This window comes from Polypterus senegalus, chromosome 1, assembly GCF_016835505.1.
Source record: "Polypterus senegalus isolate Bchr_013 chromosome 1, ASM1683550v1, whole genome shotgun sequence".
Taxonomy (NCBI): Eukaryota; Metazoa; Chordata; class Cladistia; order Polypteriformes; family Polypteridae; genus Polypterus; species Polypterus senegalus.
In genome coordinates this window covers 87,436,025-87,452,459 of record NC_053154.1, presented here as the reverse complement: position 1 = coordinate 87,452,459, position 16,435 = coordinate 87,436,025, and the positions used below count along the sequence as shown (strand labels likewise).

General features: G+C 37.4%; 1 protein-coding gene across 2 annotated transcripts in view; it reads left to right on the top strand.

Moving 5' to 3' along the window:
• LOC120528763 (ankyrin repeat domain-containing protein 34A) overlaps positions 1 to 16,435 on the top strand; it is a 131,361-nt gene that overhangs the window by 83,865 nt on the left and 31,061 nt on the right. The window contains exon 1 of one of the 2 annotated variants that reach the window (XM_039752904.1): positions 14,606 to 14,681. The exons of the other annotated variant lie outside the window; for it this stretch is intronic. The gene's annotated coding sequence lies outside the window, so the exon portion shown is untranslated. Of the gene's footprint in view, positions 1 to 14,605; positions 14,682 to 16,435 lie in introns of those variants that run through there. 2 annotated transcript variants of the gene reach the window in all.

Sequence of the window (16,435 nt, the reverse complement as noted above, 5' to 3'; positions counted from 1 at the left end):
TTCTAAGAGGAACCCTTTTAAAATCCTGCTTCAAGGTCAAATTGCATACATGTACGACAAGTGAAAACATTCCATAGTCCGAATATTAATGCACAAAAACATGTATCACTAATGATAACCGGCTGACATGACATCAACATGAGTTATGACTATGACATCCTGCATATCAAGACTCAGAGTATACTTGCAATTTGGGTACAAATTGGGTACTAATTTCCGCATGACACAGCATCGCATTTCGCACTATCGTGGTGTTGTCATGAATTATGAATTGAACTTTTTAAATTGATTATATTATTATATTTTGATAATGTTCGCGTGTTATCTTGCAAAAATTTAGATGAATACTGTAATGAGAAAATCCGGTGTATGTTAACATTATTTTTTATTAAATTTGCATGAAAGTTTATACAGTCCACACATACTGGTAACAGCATTTAACGTAACCAGCCCCGCATTGGGGTTGGTCAGCCCTAGACCCCGCACACCCCTAAGGCCACCTCTGAAAGAGAGAAAGAATTTCACTGCTGTGCCATGTTAACAGAGGGAAACCTGTTAAAGGTATTCTATTTAATAAGTATTAATTTTTGAACGTGGGACTGTGTCTGTGAGGTTGTGTTTAGAGTTTGGGGGCACTGCAACACCCAGTAGTGGTCATAAGAGAAATATGAAATGTAAAAAAGAATACATGTCAGCACAGTCCAATTGCTATGTGTTTTCAGGCATGTTATGCCTCAAGCACACATTTTTCTAACAGTCTTATAGGCAAACATTGCCATAAACAATCAAACTTCTGCCTTCTGAACTTGTCAAACCACAATTTTGTATCAAAGCACTCCACATCTTCTTCCCACCAGTGCTAGCTCCCCTCTCTAGTCCACCTGTTCCTACATAAACTTCTATAGTTTGTTAGAGATGGCAAGCAGCTTATTCCGGCCAACACATCAAGGCCACTAGATGGAGTCCTCCCTGCAGCATGGAGGTGCCCCGGATTCCCACAGGGCATCATGGGAGATGGAGTTCGACTTCACAGCCGCTGTGGGTGCCATCGGGTGACGCTGCAGGGAGACGCAGGGATTTTTATTTTCCCTATAGCCCAGAAGTACTCCCAAGTCATGGGGACGGAAGAACAGAAGTGCTTCTAGGCTGAAGAAAAATATAAGTCTTCATCTGACCCGGACGTGCTATTGAATCACATGGACAGAAGGACAGGAACACTTCCGGGTCAAGGACTATATAAAGGACTATGGGAGACCCAGCAAGCTGAGCCGGAGTTGGGAGGTAGAGTGACACAGCTGAAGGGAGGAGAGAAGGATTGTATTATTGTGATTTATTATTTGTATTGGATTGTTGATTATTGTGGCATGTGTGGTGTCTACTGTGGCACAATATCAAAAGGAAAAGAAATTAAAATTATTTCTAGCACTTTTACTTGGTGTCCTGGATGTTTGTCTGTGGGGTTTGAGGAGCAACAGCGCCCTCTAGTGTCACAGTGGAGTAGTCGGCAGGATTTTATGGCCATCTGGTTGGCAGAAAACCTGAAAAGAAAAAATATTCTGTGTACACAACCCGCAAGAAGGAATCCGCCAAACCCATTTGCCAGTCCATCATGGAGAAGAAAAAGACGAAGCAGACCGACAACTCAAAAGTTTCAAGGCACTTGCTATTGGGAGCTGAAAACTTCACGGAGGTTCTGCCTTGTAAACAACTTGAAGTCAGCATGCCAGTATGAAGTTGGCATTTATAGTTGTCTATTAGATTGCTTCTGCCTGATGAAGTAGATTTTAATCATTTTGCTGATTCAAGATACATTTTGGTACACAGTCATATTGGAATGAGCCACTTGTAAAATGAACTTGAACAGCCAAACACTGAAGTCCAAATGCAGCTTTAGATGCCTGTAACAACACAGAAACGCAAACGCTGCTGCTATGTGCTTATCAACTTATTTTTGCCATTGTGGCTTATCACTAGCATTGCTCTGGGATGAATGATGCCTGTAATTCACAATGTATTCCAGGTCTACGAACTGCAATTATCTTCTTGCTGATTTCCATACATTTTGTTTTCTGCCTCCTTTCTTCTGCTTTAGTGTTGCCTTTTTCAAACATCAGTGTGCCTCTTGTGAGCTTTTTCATAACATAGCAATTGTTTTTTGCTTTGGCCTGACTTTAGATAGTTCCTGTGTTTTCTTCATCGCCACTCTTCAAAAGAGCTTTGTTTTTCTGTTCTTTTGATGGCTTATCTTTCTCAGTCATATGTTGCTACTGGAAATACAATTGCTTTTACTTTTTTGAACTGCTTGTCAGTGCAACTTCTCTGCATTTTGTTATCCTGTTTTCAAGGAAAATATGTCTTCTAATCATGAGACTAGTTCCTACATCCTCATGGATCTTTATTTAGGAAGGTGAATATTTTTCATTTTTATTTTACATTTTTAACATTTTTAATACAGAGAAGGAAGCTTGACTAGATAATTTCTTCTTAAATTTACTTTTTTAAAGTTCTGTTTTCCGTATTCTGCACTGACTGTTGTTTCAGATTTCTATTAAAATATCTTTCCTCCTGTATTTGCCAGTCCATCCATACATTGTTCCAGTACATGTTTGTGGGTAAAGTGAAGCTTGGTAGCAGGGCAGGAGGTACTCCTAGATAGATCACACTTATGCACAAATGCACACTCACTCACTCACACCAGGCCAGTTTAGAATTTCTAGCTAATTTACCATGCATATCCTTGGGATTTTGAAGGAAAACCCAAGTAACTGGAGAACAAATTATGTAGTCACAGGTAGAACATGCAAAGTCTATTCCAAATTTGTTGTTGTGAATGAAATCAAATGCCTTTAAAGTCTTGGCATTGGCTCCCTAAAGTTAATGTTTCTCTCTGACTATGGAACTGGACTGTAATCTCCAGTTTTAGATTATCTCATCACTCTAGACTCACTGCATGTCCTTATTCAAATCATTTCACCTACCAGTCTTCCATTTGAAAAATTAAAACGTTACCTTTTATTCTGAATTGTAAAGTAGGGACCTGAAGAACTGCAACACAAATGTTCATAATAACCAGTTTCAGGTCATAAGATATCCTGTTGAGAGTAATGGGAATCCTGTCTAAATTTAATAATTGTCCTGGATTTAGTCACTCCTTGGGCACACATTACTGTGATGTAGTATTAAAAACAGCCAAGATGGAGGCAAGACAAAGAAGAGTTTCAATGGTTTACTTATTGCCCCCTACCATCTCATATAACTAACACATGAGGTCCGCCTGGCCTTTTAAGATGGTGTTAGGAAAGAAAGTATGATGTCCTGGGTGCCCATGGTTATGGGCATCTTCCTCTTCCCAGGACAGACCCAGGTGAGTGAGCAGACAAGCCAGACTTATTTAATTAGTTTATTGAATCAATGTGAATAAAAATGTGCAGAACTGTGTATGTTCAAAATAATTTAGTCTATAATAAATCTGTATTAAAATCAGTGCTGTAAAACCAAACAGTGTCTTTAGGATGAAAATAAATAAACATTATAATTTCCATCACAAAGTGTCCCCCTTGTCCGGACTTTACTATAGATCCCCTTTAGCGCAGCCTGCCGTATCCCTAGTCGGCCACATCTCTCAATCACCACTGACATGATCTGCATCAATCAGGGGTCCATCCACTGTTCTCAGGCTACTACCTCCCTCGGTCACTGCAGCTTCATCAGGGCAACTTGTCTCATTCATATGCCATCACGCTTTGGATCCTCTTGACTCAATGCAAAGTTTCTTGAGGCCTCCCTCCACTCTCATCTACTGTCCTTTAGTTATTCAACTGACTTGAACTCACTGCACCCTGTAACTTCCACACCAGCCCTCAGCACTGCTGGCTTTTGAATTGCTCAACAGTACAGATGTCATTACTAGCAAATTCTTCTTCAACCGTCCTCCTCACAAGCAATCACCTTCTTATCCTCAGTTGGCTTCCTCTTTCCTCCCCCTCCTTTTTCAATTCACAAGTCCTAATTTTATTTTCCTGTAGGTCTCTCCCCTGAAATAAGCCCAACACAGGTAATTGCATGCTTTTTTCATACATGTGCCACTTCTTACACTACCAACTCTTACTTAAAAAACATTAAAACCAATAAATAAATTAACTTGATAAAACTCCTCATGGCACAGCTCACTACAGAAATCTGTAGGAACTCCTGGGTCTCTAGGAAGAGCTCTAGCCAGAGGACCTTGGGAGTTCCCTAAAGCACTTCTGATCTATGTACAGTAGCTGTTCATGGGCCTTCTCCAAAGGATCGGCAGCTAATAGTTAAAAAAGCCCCTTCACAACACCACTCAGATGAACTTGGATTTGGATGGGGAGAAGAGACAAATCCACATCTGGCAAGAAGGAGGAGATGCCAGAGGTCAAGGTGGACCATGTATTTATGATCTTTTGGAAGTAGGTAACTGCTTTAGGCAACACGTACAGCAGATGGAGAAAAATCTACAGGAAGCCCAGAGGGGGAGTGCATTTATTGTATTCTTGTATTTGTTACTGCTTTCCCTCTGAATGTAGTCCCTTCCTTGTATGTTATTTAGTTAACAAAACATCCTTTTTATCCTTCAGAGTCCTATTTTATTGTTCAAGAATTGCTCTGCAGCACCCCAAAAGCTAACAGCATTATGTTTGTAACCTTTCTCTGTATAATGTAAATTATTGAAAGAAATCATATAAACTGCTAAAACAGTCTATGAAATAATAGAAATGATTTTTTTTTCTTTTCTCCTGCTTTCTCCAAAAATGATCCATATCCTCTTTTTAATTCAGTTTGAACTTTTGGCATTGGCTGTACATACAGATGTAGACTTTCTTGGATAATCCTCAACACGATTTTGCTAGCATGAGAAATCAGAGCTGTTGTTGAGTCATTGGAGTGCTCAGTGATTTAATCAGTAGATAAAATGAACACTTCTAATTATTGTAGCATGTGGGATACTAGTTGAACGATTTTCTGTGACCTTTAACAACCTAATTGATACTTTATACATATTGCTTTATTATTTCCTAAGTTTTTCCAAGACCTATAAATGTGCACAAAATAATTCTAAATTATATCCACACACTACTAACTAGTTATTCCAAAAAAAAAAAACGAAGAAAATTAAATCAATTCTCGGATTAATTAAGCAATGAAAATGTCTAACAGTCTTCAATGCAAGAATCAACCTAGAATGGGATTCCTGTTCATTACAGGGCACAATTCCATGATACTTCAAATTTAGCCACATTTAAATAACACTAATTAACTTAACCTACACGGCTCTTGGACAAAGGCAGATTAGCTGGAGAAAACATACACTGATACAGGAAGAAGGTGTGAAATCTAGCAAGACAGTGATACTGTAGGTCTTGGATTCAAACCCAATCTGCTAAATTACACAGAAGCAGAAGTAGCCACTGCACATTACCTAAGATACAATGTCTGCCTTATGAAAATATTTTTTAAAAGCTTCAAAGGAATTGATTTAAGTATTTTGGCAAGTGAAATTATTTAAAAGACTCTCATTTTCTTAAAATACAATAATACAACAAATACAATAAAGCAATATGCCTTTTATAATGTTGAATGAATCTAGATACTGTGCATGTCTGTTAATATTACTCAAACAGATAGACAAAACAGGCACTATTTATGATAGATAGATAGATAGATAGATAGATAGATAGATAGATAGATAGATAGATAGATAGATAGATAGATAGATAGATAGATAGATTATAAAGGTATGAAGACTTACATGTTGATCATTCTTAACCTGTCATTTTTACAAGATAATGCAATGTGAATTGAATTACCACAGCCAAGAATAAAAATCAATTTGCTGCAATGTAAGTAGGTTGTAAAAGGAGAATGAAAAAAAAAAATTAAGAAATGGAATCAGTATGACTCTGTTCTCTTAGGTGAATGATTGTTTAATTAATCTCTGTCCGTGTTTGATTTTTGGCTCAGACTTTGAAAACATTCTGTTCCACACAGTCTGAACTGAAATTACTATATAATATTTTGGATGCTCTTTTGCTTCATATCGTTTGAAAGCTTCTGTTTCTATTAGAGTTCTTTAGTGTAGGACAACAACAGTTGTTTTCTCTGTGTGACCATGGACCGGATTTTAGCACAGGGCAATTCACTTTATGTGGTTGCCTAGGGTGGAGATGCGCAGACAGAGTAGTGTTCTCTGGTACTGCGGTTGCCTGAGGAGACATAGTTCAATTTCAGTACTTGATGTTGGTTGTTATTTAATAACCTCACTGGATGTGATCTTATGGTTAGCATATGATGATCCTTGAGCTTGGATACATAACCTTGGCAGCCTTTTCCCCAATATAAGACAATCCTGCAAAAAGATAAGATCATTTGCTCACTTCTGGCAATGCTGAACTCTGTCTTTACATACTTATTTTACTTCTTTTTTGTAGACCCTTGTCCTTCTAGTTGAGCACATTTCACTCTGTTTATGTCGCTTTTGTATGCATTTGTGGGTTTTTTTGGGCTCCTGTTTAGTTGTACCATTTTATATTGTTTCTTTTTTCAGCACTGTGGTGTTTATTTTTGATTGTTGTCTAGGAGGTATGAAGGAGATCAAAGTAACAAGTGATCAAATCTGTTAACATAGGAACAGGTGAGCAAACAGTAGTTACAGATGGGACAATCAGACAAATGTAATTAGCTCAAATTTCCTAGTTATGTCTAGTCCCTCTCAGGGCTTTGGCACCATGTCCTGAACTCTTAGGTACCAAAAAAAAGAAGAAGAAATTAAATGAACATTGAAAAGTCAATAGTACATTTTGTGCCTTGTAGAAAAAAATGATCTTTATTTTTTTATGTGCAGCAGCTGTGTCATTACACTAATCTTGCCAGCCCAGGTGATTTCAGAGACCTCGCCCATTTTTGACAGAGAAATATTCAGACAGGGCAATACTCATAACACTTTATTACAAGACACAGCAGTTAGCAGTTATTTAGGCATAATTCACTTTTAAAATTGGAGCTTTTCAAAGGTTGTCACATTGGGAGGATTTGCTTGTGTGGCAGTTGAGATGGCATCAGCCATGATAAGCATTAAAATAATAATAGGTCTTTCAAATCTTAGTATGATAAATCAGATTAGAATGACACAAATCATACACATAAAATCGTACTTCTTCTTTTTATTCTGCATTATGTAATCTTGTAAACTGCACTAAAAACAATAGATTGTTCATTGTTTCAAAGCAACATGGCCTTATTTTAAACTGATTGCCTCTTTTTAGATCATAATTGACTGAATTATTTCCTCTTACTTAAATTTAAATATACACCTCAGCTTCTTTATATTCACCCATTAATTTCTGAATCATCTACAACAACATTTATTTATGTAGTAAGTTTTCATACAAATGATGTAGCTCAAAGTGCTTTACAAGATGAAGAAATAAAAAATAAAAAAATAAAAACAAGATTGGGCAATACTAAGTAAGGTCTGATGGCCAGGAGGACAAAAAACAAACAAACAAAAAAACTCAAGAGGGCTGGAGAAAAAAATAGGCCAAGAGACCACCCAGCCCCCCACTGGGCATTCTACCTAACATCCATCCATCCATCCATTATCCAACCCTCTATATCCTAACTACAGGGTCACGGGGGTCTGCTGGAGCCAATCCCAGCCAACACAGGGCAAAAGGCAGGAAACAAACCCCGGGCAGGGTGCCACCCCACCGCAGTTCTACCTAACATAAATGATCTAAATCAGTCCTCATGGTTTTCAGGCTTCACATGAAAGAATCCTACATATTCCATTTATAGGTAGCAGACCCTGTTCTGGTAGCACTGGGCACAGGGTAGGAACCAAAGGTGGACAGAGTCTCAGATTAACGGTGACTGCATGTTACTGGAATATTAAAAAAAAATGCAGCAATCTGAGGAAATAAAAAAAAAAACATAAGAATATGAAAAAGAGACGATTACAGGAGCTGGATTCAAAGCCACGCTCGTGATATTCTGTAGCAGCAGTGCTATTTGCTGCATCACTCCTTTTACTTAAATTCTTCCTAAAAAGTCATTGTGAGGTAACTTTTCTCTTTTTATTAGTGGAGTCAATTAATTTCCCTACGTCAGATCTTTTAGACAATCAACCATTCAATCGATATTTATTTTATATAGCTCATTTCATATAGTAAAGTGGCTTGAAGTACTTTAAAATCAGTCAAGAACAATAAGGCATAAGAAACAGCTAAAACAATATATATTAGTATCCATTTTAAAGCTCTCCCTTCCATTAACCTAATGTGTAGCTGTGGTTCAGGGTTAGATTTGTCTTTCTATTTCTGAAAACATTTATTTTTCTCATTCACTTCAGAGGACTGACCAGCCTCCTATAACATTCTTGCACTTTTATGACTAAGCTCTTTTGTAGTGTCACATCTGAGTGTGGATGCTGATGCCTCTCATTCTCTGGCTTACTTTGGGTCAAGCTCTAGCTCTAAGAACTGGAAATCTATTCATTCTTTAATCACACAGGTTTATATAAAGTTTTCCAAGTTATTTTTAGCTTTAGTACATAAACACATTTGATCCTTCCCTGAAAACAAAAAATATTTTATAACTTACAGTTGAGCAAATAATGAACTATTTCTAACCTTTCTTTTGTTAATGAAGAAACTTGCATTGGTTCCAGGATTTTTGCAGTCAATGCAGTTTGCTGGACTTACTGTACATCCATAGTGCTGAGTTAAATATTATGTTTATTTTAAAGTACATGGCTACAAGAATAAACATTGAAAAGTCTGGAACCCCCAGCAAGTGTGGTATGAGTTGATATGTGTTTATCTCATAGCTTTAAGTAAGGACTCCACGAAGACGAATATGATGGAGGCCATCATAACCCAGATGTTGTAACTATCTTGTTTTGAGTGTTTGATCAAACTGGAAAAGATTTTCAGCACAGAGATTATAGGCCAATTCAAAGAGACAACAGACGGAGCAAGGGTACAAGCACTAAAAGGAGCAGAGACTGGCAAATATGTTTAAGGGACAAAATTAAGCTCAAAGCCCAAATAAAAATGAGAATCAAAACAAGAATAAAAGAATAATGACTATTGGATTGGGGCTTTGTGTCTTCTGTTTTTAAGCTTAAGTGTATGTTTGCTTTGAAAAAGTTTTGGATAATATTGTGTCACATACGTGCACATAAGAGGAAGCTGAAAGGACCAAATGAAGGTAATTCCACGCCAGGCCAGGGGGTGGCAGAGTGCACTAAACCTTCCTCTGTTATTTCTACACACCAAATACAGGAAATCCTGCCAATTACACCACTGTGAAAGAACCAGCCTGAACACACACAAAAAGGTTTGGGCCAGCCACCCGTATATTGTCCCTGGCTGCAAAAGGGCATGAAAATTAGCACTGATGTGCATAGGTTGGAGTTCCAGACTGAACTGAAGTACATGGGATTTGACTGGTCTTTTTAAGGCAGAGAACAGGAAGTGATGTCATTAAGATCCAGACCTGGAAGTGATGTCATCCCTGGGGCCAGAACCAGAAGTGACATAATCTGTGGAGCCGGACCTGGAAGTGGTGTCGTTAGGGCTGAATCAGGTAGAATTTCCCATATTTAGTCTGCAGAAATATCAGAGTAAGGTTAAGTGCACCCTGCCACCCCCCTGGCCTGGTGTGGAATTACCTTCACTTGGTCCATTCAGCGTCCTCCTATGCACGCGTCTGTGACAAGCTACTGTATGTTAATTGTGCCAATTTATTTCTGCTATCTTTTTCTGATAATATTATACGATATTTACAACATTATTCAACAAGATTCTAGAACCCAATGAGAAAAATACCATCTGCTGTCAGGCCACCTGAAATGATTTTGTTCCTTGTGCAATTGTTATTTTTGTTTATTATAGAACACCTTTCCTCAATAAGTATTTCATGTTGGCACAGTGGCAACACTGCTGTTTTGCAGTACGGAGAGAGCAGGATTTGTGTCCTGGGTCCTCCCTGCATGGACTTTGTATGTTCTCCCTTTGTCTGTTTGGATTTTCTCCCAATGTCCATGCAGTTTAGGTGAATTGTGTGTTTAGTTTATATGTATTTCCTCTGGAATAGACTGGTGCCTTGCACCCTGTGCTATGTGGGATAGCCCACTGCAAACCTGCTCTGAATTAAGTGGGTTAGAAAATGGCATGACCTTCCTCCATATGTCTTTTGCTTGATCTATATCTTGAAAAACTGCCAGAACCAATTTTTTATTAGAAATATTTTCTTTGTACCATTTTCTCCATGTACTATATAATAAATATTGACATACTTTTCCAAAATACACACTGATTAGAACTGATTGATTCTTTCATGTCTAAAAAAAAAAGTCAATCTTGTCAATGCCATTTTTTTCATCAATTTACATATGTGTAAGAGAAATAGATAAGAGAAATAGATCTGCAATTAGCTCCCTGAGAGGAATCATTTTTATGTTTTCTCAAACTGAAGTGTCATAAGCTTTTTCCAGCCAACAGGAAGAACTCCTGTCTCCAAATCTCATTATACATTAATAGTAAAATAACTAATGCTACATCTGGTAAATGCTAAATAATTTGATAATAAATTATAATCTGTTCTGGAGGTGTAATGTTAATTCATTGGCAATGATTCATGCAGGATTAGTTCATATCTAACACATTCTCTACACTTTTCTACAGATGTTTCTAAATTTCTTCCTCATTTGTTCAGTTCCATCTTCTGTAATAGTCATCTTCAAGATTATGCAAGCTATGATTTTTTTTCCCAAGCACTCTACCTTTTTCTTATCAATAACAACCACAACCACATTCCCTATCAAAACTACAATTCTTTTAAAACTGTTTATCCCATTCATTCTTCAAACTTACTCTCTCAATAAATGAACTGCATTTCCACCTCCAACCTCCCTGTTTTGCATTCTTTATTATCTTCCTCACTTTAACTTGCTTACTCTAACAATCTAATAAATCCTCCAAAGTCAGATTTTGTTTAACAAATTGAAATGCTCAAATGCACATTTTCTTTTCTCCGCCCAGGAAACATTTTATTCTATTTCTTCCTGAGTGAAAATGAATAGCTTGACTCGTTGCTTCAAATACTAATGTAATTTCCTTATGATAAAGTACATTAATAGGCCCCTGAAGAAATACTTAAATAAACAATACATAACACATGCTATAAAACTACCAATTCATCCTCATAAAATGCTATTTACTTCAACATCTCTATTCCTGTTGTCATATATTCATACTAAATTAGCACAGCACAGGCAAATGATTACTCTCAATACAATCATCTGTAATGTACCATTTACTGACTCTAACTGGACATGGTATTAACTCATCCTCCCTAGCTAAATCCACCTTACACTAATTCTGTTACAACCCTACTGTTGGAAACAGTAACTGAACTACCCTATAAACTACCATGTACATTACAATCTATACACACTACTACCTTATCTGAGTGGTCCACTATCAGTTTCCCTAACTTTTCACCTCTCGTCCCTGACATAGATTCTAAAAATTGATGATTCCAATTCAGTCCTTCAGAGTCCAGATTTCTACTCCAAAGAATGCATACTGCACCAGAGTTGGTAATTTTGAAACACCACACTTTCTTTCACATATACAGTATACACCCACACCCACTCTTCAATCACACCCCTACCACTGTATGAAAGTACAGCTTTTTTATATACACGTAACATCTGGAGAACTATTTAATACCAGTAATTGCGCAATGCATGAATACACTTGATTTGAGCATTCATAGTTTTCATACTCTTTTCTCTGTACGCTTAGTATTCGTTTGCTCAGAGGTTGATGCACTTCCTGCTTCCTGAGCAGCTCTTCTTTTCTCCATCTTAGTGGCCCACTTCTTCTCTTCTTTCATCAGCATCTTTTCGCATTAAAACTAATTAAATCAGTGTTTGTGTTGCAATTACTTAGTATGTTTTCCATAATTTTTCACCTTAGCTGGCACTTAAGTATTCAATCTGACTCAAGAATGAATTAAGATATGAAGAGGCAGGGGAAGTGATGGCAAAGGTGGTAGGGATAAGAACGGCACCTGTACGCATGTGCCGCCCTGCTGGCCGTTGCCGAGAGTTGATTCTACAATAAAATAAAATAAAAATAAAAAGAGGAATAACCTTGGAGGTCAATTATCAATTATAGTAGACATCACATAGTATATGTGTACCAGATTTCAGGTCAAAAGGTTTGCGAGCTACAAATGATTAAAATCCAAATGAACAGCCACTGTAGCATGTTATATATATACAGCTATAACTCATAATATAATATGACACTTATAGTGGCAGAAGAGTCAGGAAACAAAAGCAAACCAGTGCTGAGTCAGCAAGAGGAAGCAGTGTGAGTTGATATTATAATTTATTAATCAGATTTGGTACCAGCTGCTGGTGAACCTATGATAAGGGTGAACTCAGCAGTGCCATGCAGTCATTATTCTGCTGTGGCGTTCGTGAAAGGTCCTGCTGAGAATAGCAAGCAACCTAAAAGGACAATACAATGAGCAACAGCATTAGCAAGTTCTGTGCCACACAACTGTATGCTTTACATTTCTTCAAGATTACCAGTAAACATCAGGTGTTCTAATGCAGCACTGTAAATTATCTATATAAATACAGAGCATAACCCATAAGGCTACACGATGCACTTTCAGGTCATCTCCTTTCCCTAATATTCTAGTCTGTCCCTAAAGAGCATTTCATGCCCTTGTTCCTCCATATTTCAAGACTAAATATCTAGTTGCAACATTCACTGTGATTTCTCATTCAGTGTGATTTCTGCTCCAGCTGAAAAACCCCAGAAAATGAAGGTTAAGAATGAACATGAGTTCACTGGGGTTGCCTTTGACAGTCTTATTCTGTAGGGTGTGTTCAGGATAATAATAATAATTTTTATGCTACTTAAAGAGCTTTGGAACTATTTCAAGTAACATCAATGTGCGGCAACCACCTGGACGATGCTCACTACAAATTAGCTATTAGGTGGTGAAGAAGTGATAGAGATAGCAAATTAGAGACAGGGAATAATTAGGGACCAGTATGGAGGAGGCAGTGATGGGAAATTTAGCCAGGACATTGGGAAGCACTCTACTGTTTTCAAAAAGATGACCAGAGATTGATTATGATCACAGAGAGTCAGGACCTTAGTTTTACATCTCATCCGAAGAACTGCACCATTTTTACAGCACAGTGTTCCTGTCACAGCACTGAGACCATGGATAAGTGCCCCTGATCCCCTCACCAACACCTCTTTCAGCAGCAACCCAAGCTTTCCTGGTTGGTCTCCCAGCTTCAGGTGCTTTTTTTACAAGTTCTGAAGTGAAGGTAGTACAGCTGATTGCAGGCAGGAAGAGAATGGATATAAGGTGGAATATTTGCCTGGGTACAGCTCAGGATTCTGGTCATTGGTGTTTTGGGTTAGGAGAAAAAGGACATTTTGTGCCCTTCAGTGTTTTCCCCATGACTGTGCTGAATTACTCCATAAAGGCTGCGGAAGCATCATATAAAAAAAAGCATATAAAGAAAAAACATTTTCTACTGCACACAAAAAATATGTATCTTGACATCTTGCCAATCACATTTAATAATAATAGTAATTATCATCATCATTTTATTTATATAGCACCTTTCCCATGTTCTGAAGTTTACAGCCTCAGTCCATATTCACCATAAGTCAGCACTGCAGATCAGGTAATCATAGTGTTTTGAAAGTATTCAGTTTTATTATTACTTTATGTTATCCATGCATCTAAGCCACTCACTCTAACTTTGGGTCACAAAGTGTTTGAGTTTAAATCAGAAATAAAGCAAAAACACACCCTGGATGGAAGGCACACAAACACAATTCTGCACTACTTAGGACTACACAGCTTTTTAGTGCTTCTGAACTGTGAGCAAGAACCTCCATTTTATCTGAAGGAAGAAAAATGTGAGCACTGAGAGATCATAACACTCCCCACAAAAGGCATTGTAGTACACAATCAGACCTTGGGCTCAGAATATGTCAGGTGCAAAGGTAATTCCTGCTGTACAACTTCTCAGCCATATTTTTATTTATTCTCAATTTCCACTTTTAAATTGTAAATGGAACTTTCCTAGTAAGGGTGGGATTAAAATTGGAACATGTGCATAGCACAGGGGTGTCGAACTCTGGACCTGGAGGGCCACAGTGGCTGTAGGTTTTCATTCTAACCCTTTTCCTAATCAGTGACCAGTTTTCACTGCTAATTAACTTCTTTTATCCTTCATTTTAATAGCCCCGTTTTTAAGGATTCGTGCTCTGAATTGATTTTTTTCTTTATTAAATGGCAGCCAAACACAAATAAAACATGAAACAAGCCAAAAGTTGACCAGCTAAATTGGGGCCTCAAACTCCAACCAATTTCACTCCAGCCACTTTTTTAATGAGAAAATGATTCTTGCTGTTAGTTAAATTTGTTATTTAATTCTGTGGCTTGTTGCTGCTCTCATTCTGCCACAGCAAACATTTCCAAAACTGTTGATTTTCTGTTTTTTTTTTCTAAGGACACTGTCAAAATGTTTTGATGACCTGAGAGATCAACCTTTCTGAGACCTTCACCTTTCTTTATCTTCAGATATCTTGTGATGGGCAGAGGTGAGCTGGTCATGTGGCGGTTTGTTTTGTGTCTCATTATTCTTTGGCTGCTAATTAAGGAAAAAGAAACAACTAAGGGACTTGAGTCAAGAAAATTAAAATGAAGGCAAAGAAGTTAATTAGCAGCAAAAGCTGACCACTAATTAAGAAGATGGTTAGAATGAAAACCTGCACCCACTGTGGCCCTCCAGGACCGGAGTTTTACACCAGTGGCATAGCAGAATGTCATTACATTCCATATAAAGTGAGACCAAGCTATTTTTAAAACTTTGAAAGTGCTCCAATGCATTTTCCCATTTTCTTTTTACATACGATAGAACAACAGGAGCAATGCAGTAAATAACATTGGTTTTGGGGGCACCAGTCCATGGAGGGACTCATTTGCACAAACCAGAATGGCAGAAAATAAGAGTGCCAGGAAAACACATTTAAAATGCAGTTTAATGTAGGCAAGTGTCAAGTGTGACATGCCAGTTAAGCAAACCACAATTATACTGTAAATACAAGACCGGCAATGCTGACATACAAGAAATAATTCAGGGAAAAGTTTAACGATTTATATTGACACAATCAGTCTCATTCTGTAGTCTTTCAGTTTATATACAGTATAGAAGCAGTTATAGAATATGAATCGTACTGTAATGAAACTGTATGCTGTTTGGTGTTCCAAGGTGAAATTCTTGTCACCGTGACATAAAACAACATTTTAGGATTAGAAACAATGCAAAAAAGAGCATCCAGACACACCCCTGGACTGGAGGACAAATCCCACTCTGTCACACTGGGGGCATTAAAGGTCATCTTTCTTGAAAGAGGGTGCTGCGTTAGGACCTAACCCATGCCATCAAAGTTTTCAAAATTATTGATTCAAACAAATAAATCATGAAACTCATGAGCTCATTTAGGAAAGAAGGGTGGAAGAACTTCTTTACAGACAGTATACCAATGGCTTCTTAAAATGAGAAATATAAAGTACCTAAAAGTGCTTGACGGACTCAGACCTTTCCTTACCAGAAAAAGACCAAGACTTTGGAATGCATGCATTGGTGCTCTTTAGTTACACAGCCATGTATTTTGCTGATTTTTACCTCAAGCTGATGTTCTTGACAGTTAATTTATTAAATGCATCCAGTACATCGATATTAGGGTATGTATATTAGTTCTGTATATAATGTATGATTATTACCTCTGGTCCGAGAAGGAATAAAAATAGTTATGACTTATGAAAGTCTACATGTTAGATTATTTCACTCATTTTCACTACAGGTTAAATAAAGTAGGGCCACACAGGCTACATAGTGTAGGCCTACATTACTTGTGTTTATTCTGTGTATAAAAGTCTTCCTATTTGGAATCAACTATTTTGTAAATAAATCATGTCTACTCCAAGCCTGGAAATGATTGCCCTAGTGAAGGAATATTGGAAGGTGTTATTTCTTCATTTAATGTTGATTAGGAAAATTAACAACAGCTAAAGAAGAGCTGCAATTTCTGTTGGTTTTCATGGCAACCTATTTAAATCTATTCAGCAGTCCATTGTTAATCAGTTTTTTAATCACTTTTTGCTTCTTATTGACTTCCTTGCATAATTTAAATTTAGAATGCTTTTAGATTATATAATACCACTGGGTTGTAATTGTTTTTTTTTCTTTTCTGAGACTTATGAAAAAATCAGACGTTGCATTGAAGAACTGTGCTTCTCAGACATTTACTGTATTTGCTTAACCTGCTTAGCATTACTCTAAATTGTATGT